Source organism: Lolium rigidum, chromosome 6 (genome assembly GCF_022539505.1).
Source record: "Lolium rigidum isolate FL_2022 chromosome 6, APGP_CSIRO_Lrig_0.1, whole genome shotgun sequence".
Taxonomy (NCBI): domain Eukaryota; kingdom Viridiplantae; phylum Streptophyta; class Magnoliopsida; order Poales; family Poaceae; genus Lolium; species Lolium rigidum.
This window is the reverse complement of record NC_061513.1, coordinates 293,770,591-293,788,491: the sequence shown is the minus strand read 5'-3', so window position 1 is coordinate 293,788,491 and position 17,901 is coordinate 293,770,591. Positions and strand designations below refer to the sequence as shown.

General features: G+C 46.6%; 1 non-coding gene across 1 annotated transcript; it reads right to left on the bottom strand.

The window, feature by feature from the left end:
* Positions 1–1,246: 1,246 nt before the first annotated feature.
* Positions 1,247–1,327, bottom strand: TRNAL-CAG. Its single transcript has one exon. It is a non-coding gene; the product is annotated as a tRNA-Leu (tRNA).
* Between the last annotated feature and the right edge of the window lie 16,574 nt (positions 1,328–17,901).

Sequence of the window (17,901 nt, the reverse complement as noted above, 5' to 3'; positions counted from 1 at the left end):
TCGATGGTAGCACATAAGAGAAGTGTAATCGTAAATAATTCGCTCAAGATTTGAGCTTTTGTTTATCCCGATGCAACGCACGGGCATTTTAACTAGTATATATCAAATCACAATCAAACAATTATGACTGAAACTCAACACAACTTATGGTAAGAAAATAAATTTTTGAATATTGTTTGCGTACCTCTCTATTTCTTTGATTATTCTCTCTCTCGCTGATAATCTTGTGAATATACTCGCAAACGTCGTATCCACATAGATTAGTTTTCCATGGTTGTTTCGCGTATTTTTGTACAAGAATATAATTCAATCAAACAATAATCAATTATGATAAAGGTGTGTGGACTTAGGTAGTAATACTTACTTTGTTCGCACGCCATATCAGCTTCGGTTTCCATCCACCGGCTAGATCTTCCTGAATGAATGTTTACCATATGCTGCTCGACAAAAGAAAATGCATATAAGAGTTATCAATTTGTTGATATCAGGAAATTAACGAAAAAACCGATAAGAATTAAAATTACTTTTTGAGCATATCAAAAGCCATCTTGTATAGTATAGGCTCTTTGCTTAGTGAGTCAAAGACTTCAACGTCTCCATCGTATATTTTAATGACGATAAGAATAAAGTGGAACCTGTGCACGTTTAAATGTGTAGTGTCATAGATATAAGTCATTAGTTAAAATTTTAACATCTGGCGAGCAAAATAGAATGTGTAGTAACACTCACTTGAAGTTGTAAGACCAAAGTATTATTTTTTTGTCACGTTGTCGCTTGAAAAATCTAAGCAAAGTCTCCGGTGTATCCTTGTTATACATGGGATCTTCTATACTTTTTTCATGCATTGTATCCAGGTCAATAAACCCAATGTATGTAATTTTATCTCGTTAATGCAGATCCTTGTTCTTATTCCGCTCCGTTAATGCAAATGACAGAGCCCTTGCCACTTCACAATGCATTGGCTCAAGTTCCAGAGCTCCGGGCTCCGGCAGATGGATAGGTGCAGACATTGTTCTCCGTGTTTGTTCCTAAGAAATGGCATGCCAGTTTGGCATCATCTTCATCCAGCACTTCGTGAACCAAGCTTGGAAAGAAACAAAACGAAGTAAAGATGAGAAAGACGACCATGGACACGCAGTTGCAGCTGTACCTCGGTCAGTTTGATGCCGCGAAGTTTCTCTATTGCACGAACTACTAATATCGTGATTAAAATTAAAGGGTCAAGAATCAAGAAATCAAAAATAAATGTCAAGAGTGGGATTTGAACCCACGCCCTTTCGGACCAGTACCTGAAACTGGCGCCTTAGACCAACTCGGCCATCTTGACATTGATGCTATTATCCTATTTCGTCTCTATGTGACCACTAATTTCTCAATTGGTACTAGTGCACACAGCGAACAGCTCATCCATGTGCATCGCTGTGTGGGGGGATTGGGAGGTGTATCACCTGACCAGCCTCTTTAAGATTTAAAACATGACTTGTTCTTCTTCCTAATGGAGCTCACCAATCAACAAATTGTTCCTCCAATGTACACTTAATAACTCAGTGGTCATAATTAAGGAAACGAGTTTCTGAAAAGAATGATTTTTTTTCTTCGGAAATTCGATTGTCTCAGAACTTCGGCAGGATGTCACATGAGGTCTTTCTTGTACCATCAAATTAAAACCATACATGCTTTATATTATCACGCTTAATGGACATTAGTTAATGTCATGTAGCTAGACTTGTGCTGCGAAAAAAAAAGTAGACTTGTGCTGCGGAAAGCATCTACCATACAATGTAAACTGAGAAAAACATTTTACGAGGCCAAACACCCCTGGAATTATTAAGGTGTTAGCATACTACCTCCATACCGAGAGCAATTACCTACTCGGAGACAAAAGTTTGACTACAAATTTAGCCAATAAAATATGAGATGTATGCCATAAATTTTTTTACCAATGTATTCATATTCAAAAGAAGTTTCCTATAGTATAAATTTTGTGGTATATATCTTCTATTTTATTGACCAAATTGGTAATCAAATATTTTTCTTGAAATACGTAATAGCCTGTAAACCAGTATGGTGGAAATAACAAATAAAAATAACAAAATAGACTGGAATTAGTCAGAATCACACAACAGCGGAATAACATATTAAAATAACAAAATAAACTTAAAATAAAAAAGAAAAATAAGTTTCCAACAGGGTGTAACTCCAGCAAACTCCAGGCAAAGCACTGTTACATTCGCCGGTGGAGCCTTCGAGAACTCAACCCTCCGGCCAGATCACGAGTCCAGGCCTCCGGTAGGTCCTCCTCTTCACGCAAGAGAGGCCCTAGGACCACCACCTTTATTCCGGTCGGACCCCCACGTCGGCGACCATCCTGGGCTGGCCAACCCAACCCTCCATCGGCGACACCATCGCCGGCTTCCATGCACCTCCATCTCACCGCCGGATGGCGGTGATAGATCAAAAATCCATCACCACCAACCGCATGCCGACCCTCTCCGGCGAAGAAGAGGCCACCTCCTCCGTCGAACCCAAGGCTACTGCCCCGGGCGCCCTCGTGTCGCGGAAGATGCCCGAGATCGCCTCCACGCACCGACGAGAGGCGGGGGTGGATGGCATGGCGCAGACCGAGGGCCTGGCCGCTGCCCACCACCAGCCCCTGCCGGAGTGCTGCGGGAAGCCGACGAGAGGAGGGAGACCGCAGCACCGTCCATCCCAACCGCGCCGGCCGGTCCGCCAGGGGACAGCCGACGGGAGGAGGGCCGCCGCCGTCGTCGCCCATCCCACGCGCGTCTGCTCCGCCATGCATCGAGGAGGTGGGATCCGGCCGCCGTTCTCCACGCAACGACGAGGAAGGGCCCCCGCCGCCGCCACGCCCCGAGGGACTTTGCCCCGGCGGCGCTACCGGCGGCGGCGGCGGAGGGTGGGGTGCGGGAGAGGTTAGGGTTGGGGTGTGTTGATAATACCTCGCTCCAAACCTTACTTGCAAACTGTTGTAACTTAGCATAATTTAACATCATATGTATATAAAGCTAAATTTGTTGGTGGACTCCTGTGGTACCTCCAAATCCCACTCACCAAATTTCAACAATCTTTACTATATTGTTTACTTTAACTACCAAACTTATGCAACACAAGAAAAACCAATTTGATAATTGTTACAACAGCAACAATTTGGTATGGTACTTTCCTATCACTCCCCGTCTGCAGCGGTATTTCGTGGACCCTAAGGAAGCAAAGCTCATGCAATGGCACGCGGAAAGGAAGAAGCCTGAAGAAGATCCGGAGATGGGCTATATGCTGACACACCCTTCAGACGCTGGACAGTGGCAAGCATTGGACATCGCCTTCCCTAGGTTCGGGGGCGACACAAGGAACATCAGGCCGGGTATGAGCACCGATGGACTCAATCCGTTCGGCAACCAGAGTAGCACGCATAGCACCTGGCCTGTGTTTGTATGGCCTTACAACCTACCCCCGTGGCTGTGCACCAAGCAAAGGTACATACACCTGAGTATTCTCATTCAGGGGCCGAAACAACCAGGTGTCGACATGCATTTGTATCTCGGGCTGCTGAAAGAGGAGTTAGACACATTGTGGAAGACGCCACCCCGTACGTGGGACGCCTACACTAGAACTTATTTCGATATGAGAGCCGCGTTGATCACGACGGTCACGGACTATCCTGGTTACGCATATGTATCTGCCTGGTCGGCCACGGATTCAACTGGCTGTGTGAAGTGCATGGACGATACTCCGCATCTACAACTACCAAGGGATCCCGGGTCCTCGAAAACCGTCTACCTAGTGTGCTCGAAGGTGGCTTCGCTTGGATCACCCGTGGAGAAAACGCGGTGATCTGTTCAATGGTAAAGATGAGCCCGATGGACCCCCACGCCCGAGGAGCGGCGCAGAAATCGATGATCTTCCGAAAAATTGGAAGGAGTGCCCGGCCGCGGAAAGAAGCGACCGAAGCCGCAGCCGATGCTCGGTGTATGGAAAGCGAGGTCTCGTTTTCCACGACTTGGAGTACTGGAAGGTCCTCCACAAGCCCCACAGCCTCGATGTCATGCACATTACGAAGAACGTTACCGAGAGTCTGCTTGGCACTCTTTGCAACTCAGAAAAGTCCAAGGATGGACCGAAAGCAAGATACGATCTTAAACATTTTGGCATCGTGAAAGATCTTCAAGCCCCGATACTCGACGACGACGATGATGATGATGATGATGATCGAGACGGAAGGGACTCAACGTCTTCGTAAAAGGGCTAAGAAGAACGCGGTGCAGCTTCCCGCTGCTCGCTTCACAACGAGTCCGGAGGAGCTCGAGCGATTTTCAGTGCCTCCTAGGAGTGAAAGTTCCTCACGTGTTACTCGGGGAATATAAGCGAGATATCCGGACGTAGCGAAGAAGAGGTTCACCGGGATGAAGTCTCACGATTGCCACGTGCTAATGACGCAGATACTTCCCGTTGCGATCCGAGGCATAATGGACGAGCACGTCCGTGATACGCTGTTTGGCCTATGCAACTTTTTTGACGTTATCACCGGGAAGTCGATCGGCGTGAGGCAGCTCAAGATGCTACAGGATGAGATCGTGGTGATACTATGTGAGCTCGAGATTTACTTCCCGCCTGCATTCTGTGATATATGCGTCCATCTCCTTCTCCATGTCGTTGAAGACATCAAGCAGCTCGGCCCAACGTTCCTCCACAACATGATGCCTTTCGAAAGGCATAACGGTGTCATGAAAGGATACGTTCGCAATAGGGCCCGTCCAGACGCAAGCATGGCCAAGGGGTTTCTAACCTACGAGTGCATCTCCTTCGCGCGAATTATCTAAGCACCGAGGACGACGAGGATCATGTTGGTCTACCCCCTAGGACGCACCTCGGGAGGCTCGCTGGAGTCGGTCACCGCGAGGGCTACCGCTCAGTCCATGTCGGTATTGAAAATCGACGCGACGACTTTTACAGGGCTCACCGGGTCGCGCTACAACACTTAAAACTGATCGAACCTTTCGTGCAAGAGCACAAAAGCATGGTCGAGCAGAATTACATCGATATGGGCCGGCCGAGGAAGATGGGAGACGTAACCAAAAAGCACAACTCCAGCTTCACGCGTTGGTTCAAGCACATAGAAAAAGGCCTTCTACCGAAGATGAAAAACTCATATACACCTTATCACAGGGACCCGCGCATAACGTAAGGACCTATCGTGGGTACGACATCAGCGGTTACAGTATTCTACACCGAGGAAAAGGACAGAAATAGTGAAAATCAAAACTCAGGAGTAACTATGCTTGTCATACGCCGATGACGAGACTAATGTCAAGGAAAGATTTCTTGGAAGGATCGAGGAGATATGGGAGCTCAATTACTGTGGAGAGACGGTGCCAATGTTTCGTGTGAGATGGGCCAAGAAGGTCGAAAAAGAAGGCCGATATTTCACAACCATGGTTATACCCGATGCAAAATCGAAGAACGCATCCGCGAAAAATGAGCCATGGGTACTCGGTAGCCAAGTTGACCAATGCTTCTTCATCACCGATCCATCGAGGCCTAGCCGTGTTGTCGTGAGGAGGGGCAAGAGGAGCATCATAGGAATGCAAGGAGACGCCAACGAGGAAGACTTGGACAAGAACGGTGACCCGAAGATGGAGGAGGAATTCGACGAGCACTTCGACATGCCTACTACTAGTAAAGTAAGAAGGAAGACCTCCTACCCTCTAAAGGTTGTCCGTTCACACGAAGAAATCTCAAGGTGGCCGGCATAAAGTATTCAACCGCCAACAACCGAAAGGGCAAGAAGATTGCGAAGAGACGCTAGAGCTCGGAGCCGGACGAAGAAGATCTTTTTTTGGTGTATGTGTGTGTGACAAGTACATGCATGTGTGTGTGAGAGAGACAAGAACATGTGTGTGTGAGACAAGTAATTTGTAATTGAAAATCTCTAGTAATTATTATTAAATGTTGTGTTGTTTCTTGAAAATGTAACAAAAACATTTTTTAAAAGGGAAAAAAGTAGGGGCAACCAGGGTTCGAACCTGGGTTACCCAAGCCTACCGAGTGGGCTTAACCATCGGGCTAATGCTATGTTTCCGACAGTAACACGCATTAGCCCGGTTTGTTTACCAAGTATAAATATTCGTGGCGCACCTAGTATCGCATGCGCCATAGAATTCCTTAACTCCGTGGCGCATGTCCCGCTTGGTGCGCCACAGAATTAAGGAATTCTATGGCGCATGCACAACTAGGTGCGCCACAGAATTTACTGACTTGGTGAAATGAGCGGTTCGCTCTTCCCCCCATCTCTCTCTTCCCCATTCGTATCCGCGTGACAAACCCTAGCTTCCCTGCACTCGCCACCGCCGCCTAGTACCACCGAGCAGGAGGAAGAGGAGGAGGAGGACCACCCCGCCCACGCTGCGAGCAGGAGGAGGAGGACCACCCCGCCCACGCCGCGAGCAGGAGGAGGAGGACCACCCCGCCCGCGCCGCGAGCAGCAGGAGGAGGAGGAGGACCATCGCCTGCGCTCGCCATCACCGCCTAGCGCCGCCGTCGGTGAGATCCCTCCCTCTCCCCTGTGCCTCCCCCCCTCTCCCATGTGCCCCGGCCCCTCCCTCTCCCTATGCCTCCCTCCCTCTCCCCTATGCCTCTCAATTTGGTTCTCAATTTGCTTAACTTCTTGCTGGTGATGTAGTTAATTTTGATTGAGCAATTGACAATGTTGCATATACATATAGTCAAATAGAATTTTGATGATCAGTATGAATTTTGATGTAGTGCTCGCTGTAGCTTGTGTGGACATTCAATTTATGAATTTTGATGTGTTAGTCAAATAGAAATTTGATGGTCAAGTATGAATTTTGATTTAGACAGATGATAAGAATTTTGACAATGTTTAAAAGAGGGTTAACGGAGAGTCAGTATGAATTACTCGGAACTATTTATTGATGAACTGTGTATTCATAATGATTCAATTTGTTTGCATAGAATGAATGGATGCCAAAATGTAGATATTAATCTTGTCATTTAGTAAGTTCGCATATGACCACTGATTAAATACATGATTAAATGCATAGATGGTTGCAGTATATATACAGTATATATATAGTATATATGAACTGTGTTAGTTGAGAAAATGCAGTAGAACTAATAAAGTTCTTGAAGTTCTCTCTCGAAAAAGAATGAAGTTTGTTTAAATGAAAATTAAAATGAAGCTGCTACTACTCGTTGATGTACATGGTTCAATAAAATGAACAATGCAGATAGGTTTTTTAATACAATGCAATAGGTTTTTTAATACAAATGAAAAAATGAACAAGCTAATGTTTTTTTAATACATGATTAAATGCAATAGGTTGTCTGAATAATTATGTAGTGTAAGGGTTGATGTAATGCTTCCATGCAATGATGAATAAAAGGGTTTATGTAATGCTTCTATGCAGATGGTAGGAAATAATGTATGTAATGTAAGGTTAAATGATGCTCATGCTCAAATGTTGGCAGTAGCTACTGGTTGGCTTGCTCTATACTGCCTTTTTAAATTTAAGTAATTATCTACTAAAATTTGATTAGCTATTGGTATAATTCTCTTTGAATTTATTTTAAATTTAAGTCACTAGCTACTGCCTTTTGTAATGTATATTTATGAGTAATAGCATTTTCATTTGAAGTCACTAGCATTTCCATATGATGCTCAACCTTCTCTATTTAATTATATCTGGAATAATAGCATTTTCATTTGAAGTCACATGTTGGCAGTAGCTACTGGTTGGCTTGCTCTATAAGCTTGTATGCTTGTTTATGTATAATGCTACTAGTACATGAAATGCTACTATTTGAATTCATTTATGAAATGATCATGCTCATGCTCATGCTCATTATCTTGTATATGCTTTTGTGCAGTTCTCTATATGCTGTACCAATGGTACTGCCCATATATAATGAATTAATGTTAGCTAAAAACTTGAAGTGCGGTTCTCTGGTTTGAAGTGCTAGCTTTAATGTACTCTGGTTTTTGTAGTGCTCCAGGTTGTGTAGTGCTCCAGATTGTGTAGTGCTCCAGGTGGTAGTGCTCCGGTGGTAGATGCTCCAGAGTTAAGAAAATCATTGTTGTTGTACTTGCTCCAGGTTAAAAAATATGCTGAAATAGATGCTCCAGTGTTTATGTTGGCTTTTGTTTGATGTATTGTAGATGGGCAAGTTTGTATGGTCGATATATGGTGGATATGTTGGATATATGGTGTATATGGTGGATATTTTTGCAGGGATTTCATTGAGTTGCCCATTTCTCCCGAAGTGTTGATTAACTTCTGTTTCGGTTGAGAAATGGGCACTCCTACGTAGAAAAATTAGCAAAAGTCATGCCGAATTTTTTGGTTGACTTTTGTACTAACTTGTTGCCTCTTTTTAATGAAGTGCAAATAAACATGTCGGGCAGCACTTCTAAGCCCAGGAGCCGAACGAAGAAGCGAGAGAGGCCAACAAGGACTTCTGGGAGGACTACGAGCAGCCCCGGAAGGCCGCCGCCGAGTCGCTCGGCGATGAGGAAGAGGGCCGGGACGCCGCCTCCGAGGGAGAGGGCCAGGAGGCCGCCGATGACACCGACGAGGGCCGGGACGCCGCCTCTGAGGGAGAGGGCCGGGGGGGCGCCACCGACACCGGCGACGATGACGATAACTGGGACGCCGCCGCCGAGACCGGTGAAGAGACGACCGGTGAAGAGAACGCGGCCAACCGCACGGAAGGTGATAGCGGCGGCAACCCTCAGGAGGGTAAGAAGAAGAGGACGGCGAGGAGGCCAAGGAGGGATCGGAGGCCGCAAGTGCTCGCCAACGTCACCGATCATTTCACGGTAGTCTCCGAAAGTGGCCTACCCTTGGAGCCTTCGTGGGTTGACAAAGGGTACGGCATGCAACTAGGGTGCATCGTCCATGAAACCGTGCCGATCCTAACTCAGGACCTCAGAAGCAAGGAGAACGAGGCTCTCGCCCAATCCCTCCTCTAGAAGCTTCACCAACGATACACGTTCCCAGAGCCGTTCAATAAGAAGGTGGACTCTTTAGCTCTCACGAAGATGAGCACCGCCTTGAGCAGCTGGAAGAACCGGCTGAAGACAAAGATCGATGCCGGTGAAAGCTGGGAGAGGATAAGTCCCAAAGACCCGTCGATCTCCTTAGAAGACTTTAATGCATTCAAGTCTTACTTACTGATCGACGAGTGTTAAAAAATGGACCGCCCGGGGGAAGAAAATGCGGGACTTGAACTTAGGGACCCACCATTGCGGAAGCGGCGGTTACCGAGGAAAACAACCCACTTGGGACAAGGAGGATGCCGAGATGGTACGTCCGGGGAAAGAAAACCCCTGGCACAAAATCCAGGATGAACAGGCTAGGAACTTTGTCCGGTCCCGCTACTACTTAGACTCGGAAGACGGGGAATTTATTACGGATCACGAAGACGTGAGGGGTTTCGAGAAGTACTCGGTAAGGATAGTTCTATATTATTTCGCTCATCTTATCGTGCAATGAAGCCAAATGGGCTAACCTTAAGTTCCTTTGTCTGAAGGATGAAGAGTTGACGAAGGCTGGCCTGTCGTCCCAGGGGTCGACGGAACCGTGGGACACGCCTTTCAACAGGGCGATGAACAAATACAAGGATAGGGAGCCAGACAAGCCACCGATGTCGGGTGGCCGTGTGTCCGGCTTTGGCACAAGTATGAAGCTATCCGAGTACTACGGATCGGATGCCAAGACGAGAAAGCTGGAGAGGAGGTCGTCGGCTAAGGATAAATCCGAGGTTCAGGAGCTGAAGAAGAAGGTGGAGTCACTAGAGAAGCTGGTGGCCGAAAAGCCTGTGGTGAACACGGAGATGATGAACAAGTTATTGGACGAGAAGATCCGACGGATCATCCCCCCGGGTTGATGGAGGGGTTAGCTCGCTTGGAATGCGGGAGGTCAAGTGGGGCCGATACATGTGCCCAGCATCGGCGGCAAGAACTCAAGCTTCCACGTGTCGCCGACGGTGCCGCTCCACCCAACGCCGGCGTCGGGGCTCCACCAGACGCCGCCGCTCCACCCGACGCCACAGCTCCAACCGCCGCCGCAGCTCCAACTGGTCGCATCGACGCCCCCAACCGCCGCCCTTGTATCGACTGTAGCCGAGATCGACGCCATCAAGGAGGTAAACTCATTAGTTACTCCTTCGCGTCATCTTCTTTAACTATATATGCCTTTCGTTACTGCCATCTCACGATGTCCAACATGGCGCCCCGACTCAGGGATGAACCATGCATATTTCGCAAGCGGTGGAGCCCGGCGGCAAGTTGGTGGAAGTTGCTAGCGGCCATGTCATGGCTTCCCGCACTATGCACGGCGCTGGTTTGGCGGAAGACGTGGCGAAGGTCAAGTTGGTAATGGTAGTGCCGGAGTACCGCTACACCATGCCCCCCTTTCAACCTCCGGGCACAGACGAAGGCGACGTTTTTCCCCTTGGGGATTGCACCTCATGGGTTATGAAATGGCCGAAGAACCGGATTCGTTCGGGGGGTCTTCCGAGTGCTAAGAAAAGCACCGGCGCCACCTCCCTATCATCCGTCCCAAGATCGCCGGCGCCGACGACACCCTTAAGGAACCGGCGGTCGCCGCCCCCACTACCCTCGAAGGAACCGGCGGTCGCCGCCGCCACCCGGAAGGACCCGATGATCGCCGCCACCGCCACACGCCACAAACGGTTGTTGGGAGCGCTACCGCAACGACCGTCAACTAGACGCAAGGTACGCCAAGCGGCGGCATCGCAACCGCCACCACCTAAGGTCCAGGACATGGCGCCACTTGATGGCAACGATGCAGATGATGATGATGACATCGATGCCTACATCAACACTGGCGCCCTGCAGCCAAGATATGTACATGCCTCCTATGGATGAACAAGCCTTCCGCACACACGGCGATCAACTTGGTCGTCCCCCACGAGTGACGAAGCGCGCCGATCTTCACGGGTCTTTCTCAAGACACTCCTCCGGAGGCCGGCAATCCAGCTCAGGCCAAGCCTGCTACCGTTTTCAGCCCTAACACGCTGCGTAAGACGATCATCGGGGAGCCACCCAAATCAACCCCGGCGACCTCAGAAGCACCACCAGCACCCGAAGCACCACCATCAGCACCACCAGCACCCCCAGTAGGTCAGGTGAAGAAGGGAAGGAAGAGAGGAGCCAAGAAGGGCGCATCTTCGAGCCAGCCTCCTCCTAAGAGGATCCGGGCCGACGACATGGTACCACCTACACCGGATGGCTCGCCCCGGTGTCATGAAGCCTGGTAAACCTATACTCCCTCCGGACATGGAACACCTCGCAAGTGGACCAATGCTCCCTTTGCAGCACTCTATTCATTATCAAGAGAGCGTCCTTCTTAAAGAAAAGGATCCAAATTACCCGGTGTTCTCGGTCAAGGTGCCGTCCGACCAGAACTTCGTCAATGAAGACCCCGCGGATATCTTCTTCATAGCGTTCGAGGACGTCTTCAATCTATTTCACTCGAAACGGCTCGACTATAACTTGGTCCGCCTATACGCGATCAATCTTCAGATGAAGATCAACAGAGAGAGACCCCGCCACATCGCGGTAGCGGATCCCTACTACATGCGCGATAGCCAGCTCCGGGACGGCTCAAGGACACGGACCAAGGCGGTGCGGTACCTCCGAACTTCATGCTCATGCACAAAGAGAGCAACACCATTCTTCTCGCTCGTCTTTCCCGAGTAAGTACACATCCGCTCACAGCTGTCGTAACTTATGCTTTCTTATATATTTCTTCCATTGCCGATCATTTCCAACATTCTATTTCAATTGCATGTGTTGAGCAGGGACACATACTGCACACTCATCATCCTAGATCCAAAGTGGTCACTAGCCCAGTATTTCGACTCGTCGAGTACGACGACGAAGAAATACTACAAGAGAATAAGGGGTGTTCTCGATGAGGCTATCCTTGGCTACTCCAAAAATGGAGGCACCTTCGACAAGAATGGGCAATATATCAGGCCGGACACTAAAAGATCGGGTTCAAGCACGTGATCAACTTCCCTTGTATCAAGCAGCCAGCTGGCAGCATTAAGGAGGCCTTCTATGTCCTCCATCACCTTAAAGGGTTTGTCGAGGATGCGGAGATGATGTCTCCGCCACCTAGTAAGCGAGACCCCATTAAAATGTCGGGGAAATCAGTGATGATGATCTTAGAGAAGACTTCCATCACATCCAAGTAAAGCTCTCGGAAATTATCTTACAAGATGTATCCAACGGATCGGGGCTCTTACACGCAGCCAGAGCGTTGCCTAAGAGAGATATCGAAGAACGCCTACATAGGCAGGGTGATGGAAGGACGTGGACGACGAAGGACTTGTACAAGCCGTTCCCGGCGCCGCTCAAGAAGACGTCTCGTTGACCGAGGCCGGTGTGCCTAGCATTACTTTGAATCGATGGACAATTTGTACCGTATTGTAAACTAAACTTGCTTAATTTGCTCGAAATGGTGGTCGTCGTTGTTGGACTTCAATTACTATTGTAGTCGTTATCGTTGAACCATATTACTTATGTGATGTCGATGCTATATGTCTTTTAGGTTTATTATTATTTCCTTGCTTTAATTCTTGTGAATATGTATGCATGTGAACCCTCTAACTCTTTCCATTGCGTTATATACTAATATGCCTTGTGTCCATAGAGATGACGTACTACGTCGTGTTCGAGGGGCGGGTTCCAGGAGTGTACGAGGAGTGGGAGGAGTGCAAGAAACAGGTTCACAAGTTCAGCGGCAAGCTGCTACAAAGGGTACCCGACTAGACACGAGGCGGTTGCCAAGTGGAGGGCGCACCAAGCGAACAAGAGCAAGATGAAGACCTTCCTTGTGCTCTCGCTCTTGCTCACCATCGTCGCGGCGGTACTCTATTTCATCCTAGTGTAGGCGGCGGCCGGTGTCACTTTGTTTGTATCTAGAGATGATGAGAACTTAATTAATTTGCATGGATTATGAGTGTATGGAGCTATATGTATAACTCGATCGGGCTCTAAGTAATGTGATGATGATGTGATGAGTATATAACCTGTATACGGTGTACAAAACCAGTATAAAACCTGTATAATACACCAGGGAGCACAAAATCGAGTATACCTGTAGATTGTTCTGTGGCGCACCAAAACATAATTCTGTGGCGCACCTATTTCTGTGGCGCACCTATTTCTGTGGCGCAGCTACCTCACATGCGCCACAGAACTACTTATTTCTGTGGCACACCGGACATAGTGCGCCACAGAAAGCTTAATTTTGTGGCGCACTGACTGATGCGCCACAGAAACCTTATTTTTGTGGCGACGTTTCTGTGGCGCACCTCCCGTGCGCCACAGAAGCCCATTTTCGTGCGCCACTGATGAAGATGAAGCTTTTCCTACTAGTGAGCAAATTCCTACAATGTTCTTCTTCCGCTCCGTTGATGCATATAACAGAGCCTACCCCTACATATATGATGCATTCGCCCAAGATCCAGAGCTCCAGGCCCGGCAGATGGATGGTACCTTGTGCTGGAGCTTTCAACGCACTGCACAGGTGCCAACATTGTCTTGGTGTTCGGCCATTAGGGATGGCATGTCAGTATGTCATAGTCACCACTTGCTGAACCAACCTCGGCAAGAAACGAAACGTCCATTCTCCCAAGAAAGACACCATGCGACGCTGGTTTCAGAACAACAAAAGCATCCGGACCAAATGTTGAGGGGAGAGAATTACGATATTAGGAAGTCGGCGCGATTTAACGCAATTAGGCAAACGTGAGTGTGGTGTGTTGCATAGGGCCGTCCCTCCCTGCGTGTTGGGCTCCCTCGTTGCCTCTCACATCTCTCGTTTTGTTAACATTCCGCCCCATTTCTCGGGGTGCTCCTATACATCGCTTTAAGCGATGCAAAGGGACCGAATCGCTTAAGGACTACGACCTGGGCGAGCCCATTTGGGTCCGCGGTCGCTAGACCTTCGGTCGTTCGGGACTCAAAATCCCAGAATGCTATCGTTATGATTTTCTGTTGTTGTTTTTTTCTTGAATATTCAAAATTTAAATAAATGTTCGAATTTAGAAATTGTTCAGACTTTGAAAATGTTCAAACTAGAAAATTGTTCAGATTTGAAAATTGTTCAAATTTGAAAGCTGTTTAAAATTGAAAAATGTTCACATTATAAAAATGTTCAAATTTAAATTTTTTCAAATTTGAACATTGTTTACTTTTAAAAACGAAGAATTTTAAATCGAAAAAAATTCATATTTGAACAAATTTCGAATTTGAACAAATTTATAATATGCACATTTTAAATAAGAACAAAAAACAAATCTAAAAATTGTTCAAACGCGAAAAATGTTCATATCTAAAAGTGTTCAAAATAAAGATTGTTTAAACTAATAAATTGTTTAAATTTAAAAAGTTCAAATCTAAAAATATTCAAACTTAATAAACGTTCAAATTAAAAAAAGTTCAAATTTTGGAAAGTTCAGAAAAAACCAATTAGCAAAACAAAAAACTGGAGAGAAAAAACCAGCAGAACTAAATGAAAAACCAGTAAAAAGAGAGAAAACTGAAGAAAAAAACGAAAGAAAACCATTTCCGTCCCTAATTGGCCGGCCCAACTCTGTTCCGCTCTGAGCGGAGCGACCGCTCGCTCCCGCTTTGAGCGGAGAATAGGGATCCGCCATTTCTCGTACACGTGCAATTGTGTGAACACGTCCATCTTGACGAGGCCAAGTTTTTCTTATTGCACGAACTAGGTCCAGTTAAGATCGTTTCTATATCAAAAGATCGTTAGATCCTGAAACTGGCGCCTTAGACCAACTCGGCCATCTTGACATATGTATGCAGATTCATTTTTCAGACCCATGTAATGAAACATGAGTTATGTATCAACTTATTTGGTCAAATTAGTGGGATAAACCACGTAAATTAGGAACGTCGTTGTAAGTAGGTACAAAATAGAAGCGTCTCATAGTTATGGGATTTATCTGGAAACTAGCACCTTTGACCAACTCGGCCATCTTGATGGTTGATGCCATTATCCTATTTATTCCATACAACGCTCCTTCTTTCTTCTTCCCCGCGACAGCCCCATGGTCATAAAGAAGTCATTTTAGCGTGGTTTCTTCATCCCCGCGAGCACCTCTTCACGGAGCTCACCTATCTCAAATTGTTCCACCCCAGCAGGCCTAACTCATGATGACAATGTGGTGAGATTCAATAACTTAAACCTTCAACCAGGTACGCAGTATCAAATCTAAATAATATTCAATAACTTAAACCTTCAACAAGCTACGTAGTTATCGAAACTAAATATCCCCCTACAATTTTAATCACTTGCATGTCCTCTTGAGAAGACAAAGGTATGCTCTATAATTGGCCTTTGGTTAGAGCTAAGCCATAGCCTAGTGGTCGGACATGCAGTGGCACTCCCAGCCGGTCAGGGTTCGAATCTTGTCTAAAGACGAATTTTGATTGCCTCACCACTCTTCTTTAAAATATAACCATGGGCTCTCCCCATAAGAAATCATTTTTTTATAATTGGCCTTTGGTGTGGTCTCTTTTATGTGCCGCTAAAAGTGTGGCCTATTTAAAAGTAAACTAGAAAACATGTAAATATGATAAAGGCTTCTCGTGCAACGGAGAAATTTGCCTTTCCTTTCTTATTGAGAGGTCATCTCTTAGCTTAAAGAAGTTAACCATTTTTTATTCATTTCTATCTCGTCCATCTCAGCAATCGTTTTATCTGGCACTGATGTGATAGTATGATTCGACATGTCCTAATTAAGTACATGTAGTCTACATGAATTGTTCAGAAGAGACGGGATCAAAAGAAGGAGCGAGGCACCTAGGCTTCTCCACCCAATCCTCATACTCTAGCAACCTAAAGTCCTACACCTTCTCAACCCTCCTTAGCACTATCGAGATGATGATGTGGACAACGGCCACACAATGGCATGTGACGAAGGTGGCTCTTGTTGATCTCCCTTCATGGTGATTCTCAAATAAGGATGATGGCCACAACATTCTTTCCCCCTCGTTGGACGATGTTTGGTGGTTATCGGTCTTGAGGTGGGCGATGGCCGTGAGATCTCTTGTGGTTCTCTCGCTCCGGTGGCTGACTAACAATGATGATAACATGAAAGCCAAGGCATCAACCCTAGGTGATGGTGTAGTGGCAGCTCCTATACTTTGGCAAGGAAATCCTCATGTATCTATTTGTTCTTCTCAGCCATGAGGATGAACGAGTTCAAGCCGAGAGATGGAAGGGACAATAGGGTCTACGTGTTTCCAGATTTGATCTATTGTAGAATCCAAGATTATGCAACAAGGGAGGCTATGCGACTAGTTAGTGTGGGACAAAAAGTGTAACTTGTGGGCTTCAAGGTTCTCCATGGAGGCCCACAGAGATATTGTTCCTCCGGCAAGGGTGAAAGCCATGGACCCGACTGGAATCGCATGTTTCGCCATCGTGAGTTTTCTACATATACTTCCTTCGGGGACTAGGACTCACTATTATTTTGTCGACTGGTTAGCGGCAAAATCAAAAGCGGCCTGCCAGGTTGAATAATCTTGACAGAATCTTCTTGGGTAAAAATTGGTATCTCTACTACCTAAAAAATACGAAGAGGTTCCGTGATCAGGCGATACGTCGTCCGTTTCGTCCATCATTCGCTCTCCCGCAGACCGCACCTCACGAGAAAACCGCGTGGTCAAAACAGCCCCGTGAGTCAACCCACGCCCAGCATCAACCTCAGCCTCCTGCATCCCCGCGATTTCTGTACCCAGCACCTCACGAGAAAGCCACCCCTGCTACGAGAACGTATCCTATGAAACAGGCTAACTAGTGCACCAGCTGCACCCGTGATACATGGACCGTTGGATGCAAAAGTGACGACCATGATTCAGCTCGAAGATAGACTGCTGGAACATTTTTAGAACAACCCTTGTAGTGTCATGGAATCGCCATCCATCTTACTGAAGCTACGTTTCCTCTCTGTGTGTTCTGATGTGATGTGTACTAGCGGGCTATGGTTTAGCAAATTTGCCGATTGATTCTCTCTTGTAACAAATTTTTGGGAAACAATTCCTCCATTCTAAATTAATTGACTTAAATTTATCTAAATAGTAATTGATTTTATTTTGTCTAGATATACAGGTATGTATCTACACACTAAAAAAATATAAATAGAAACAAATCTAGACAAAATTAAGTTAATAAATATAAAACGGAGGGAGTAGTTCCGTACATGTTTCCGGGGGTTTCACAAATTATCATTGACTTCCTCAGGTACACAGAACATTAATCAAGTTTTGGAGATAGTTAAAAAATATAGAACGCAAAAAACACGCCATGGCTTTTTGAGTCAATCGTACAACATTGTTCATACCTACACCTGGATATTGTGGTGAATGCAAAAAGCTCAAAGTCTCGGCCGCAGATTCAAACTAATTAGAGGAAAAGTGGTGATGTTTTTTTAAGAAAAATGGCCACACACGTGGATGATGGAAGAAACCAACTTCACCTACATCATTGAGCTGCTGGGGATGCTCAGTTACTGTGCTGCTGTACTGCCGACAACGGCGTCCCTAACAAGGAGCAATATTCTTTTACTGCATGTACAGACAATCCAAACTTCTCGCATGGCACGAGTGGCGAAGGAAGCGAACGATGTAAATAGTTGAAGGACTGTTCACACAATTTGAACAACTCTACAAGGTTCAGCTATCAAATAGACCACCAGCCCAGCGAGGAACAAGATCTGTCCATCTATTCCCGATCCAAAGGCTCATAATGTATGGGTGCAGGGGTGCATAAATTCTACCGTTTCATAGGATACGTTCTCCCCCTGCTA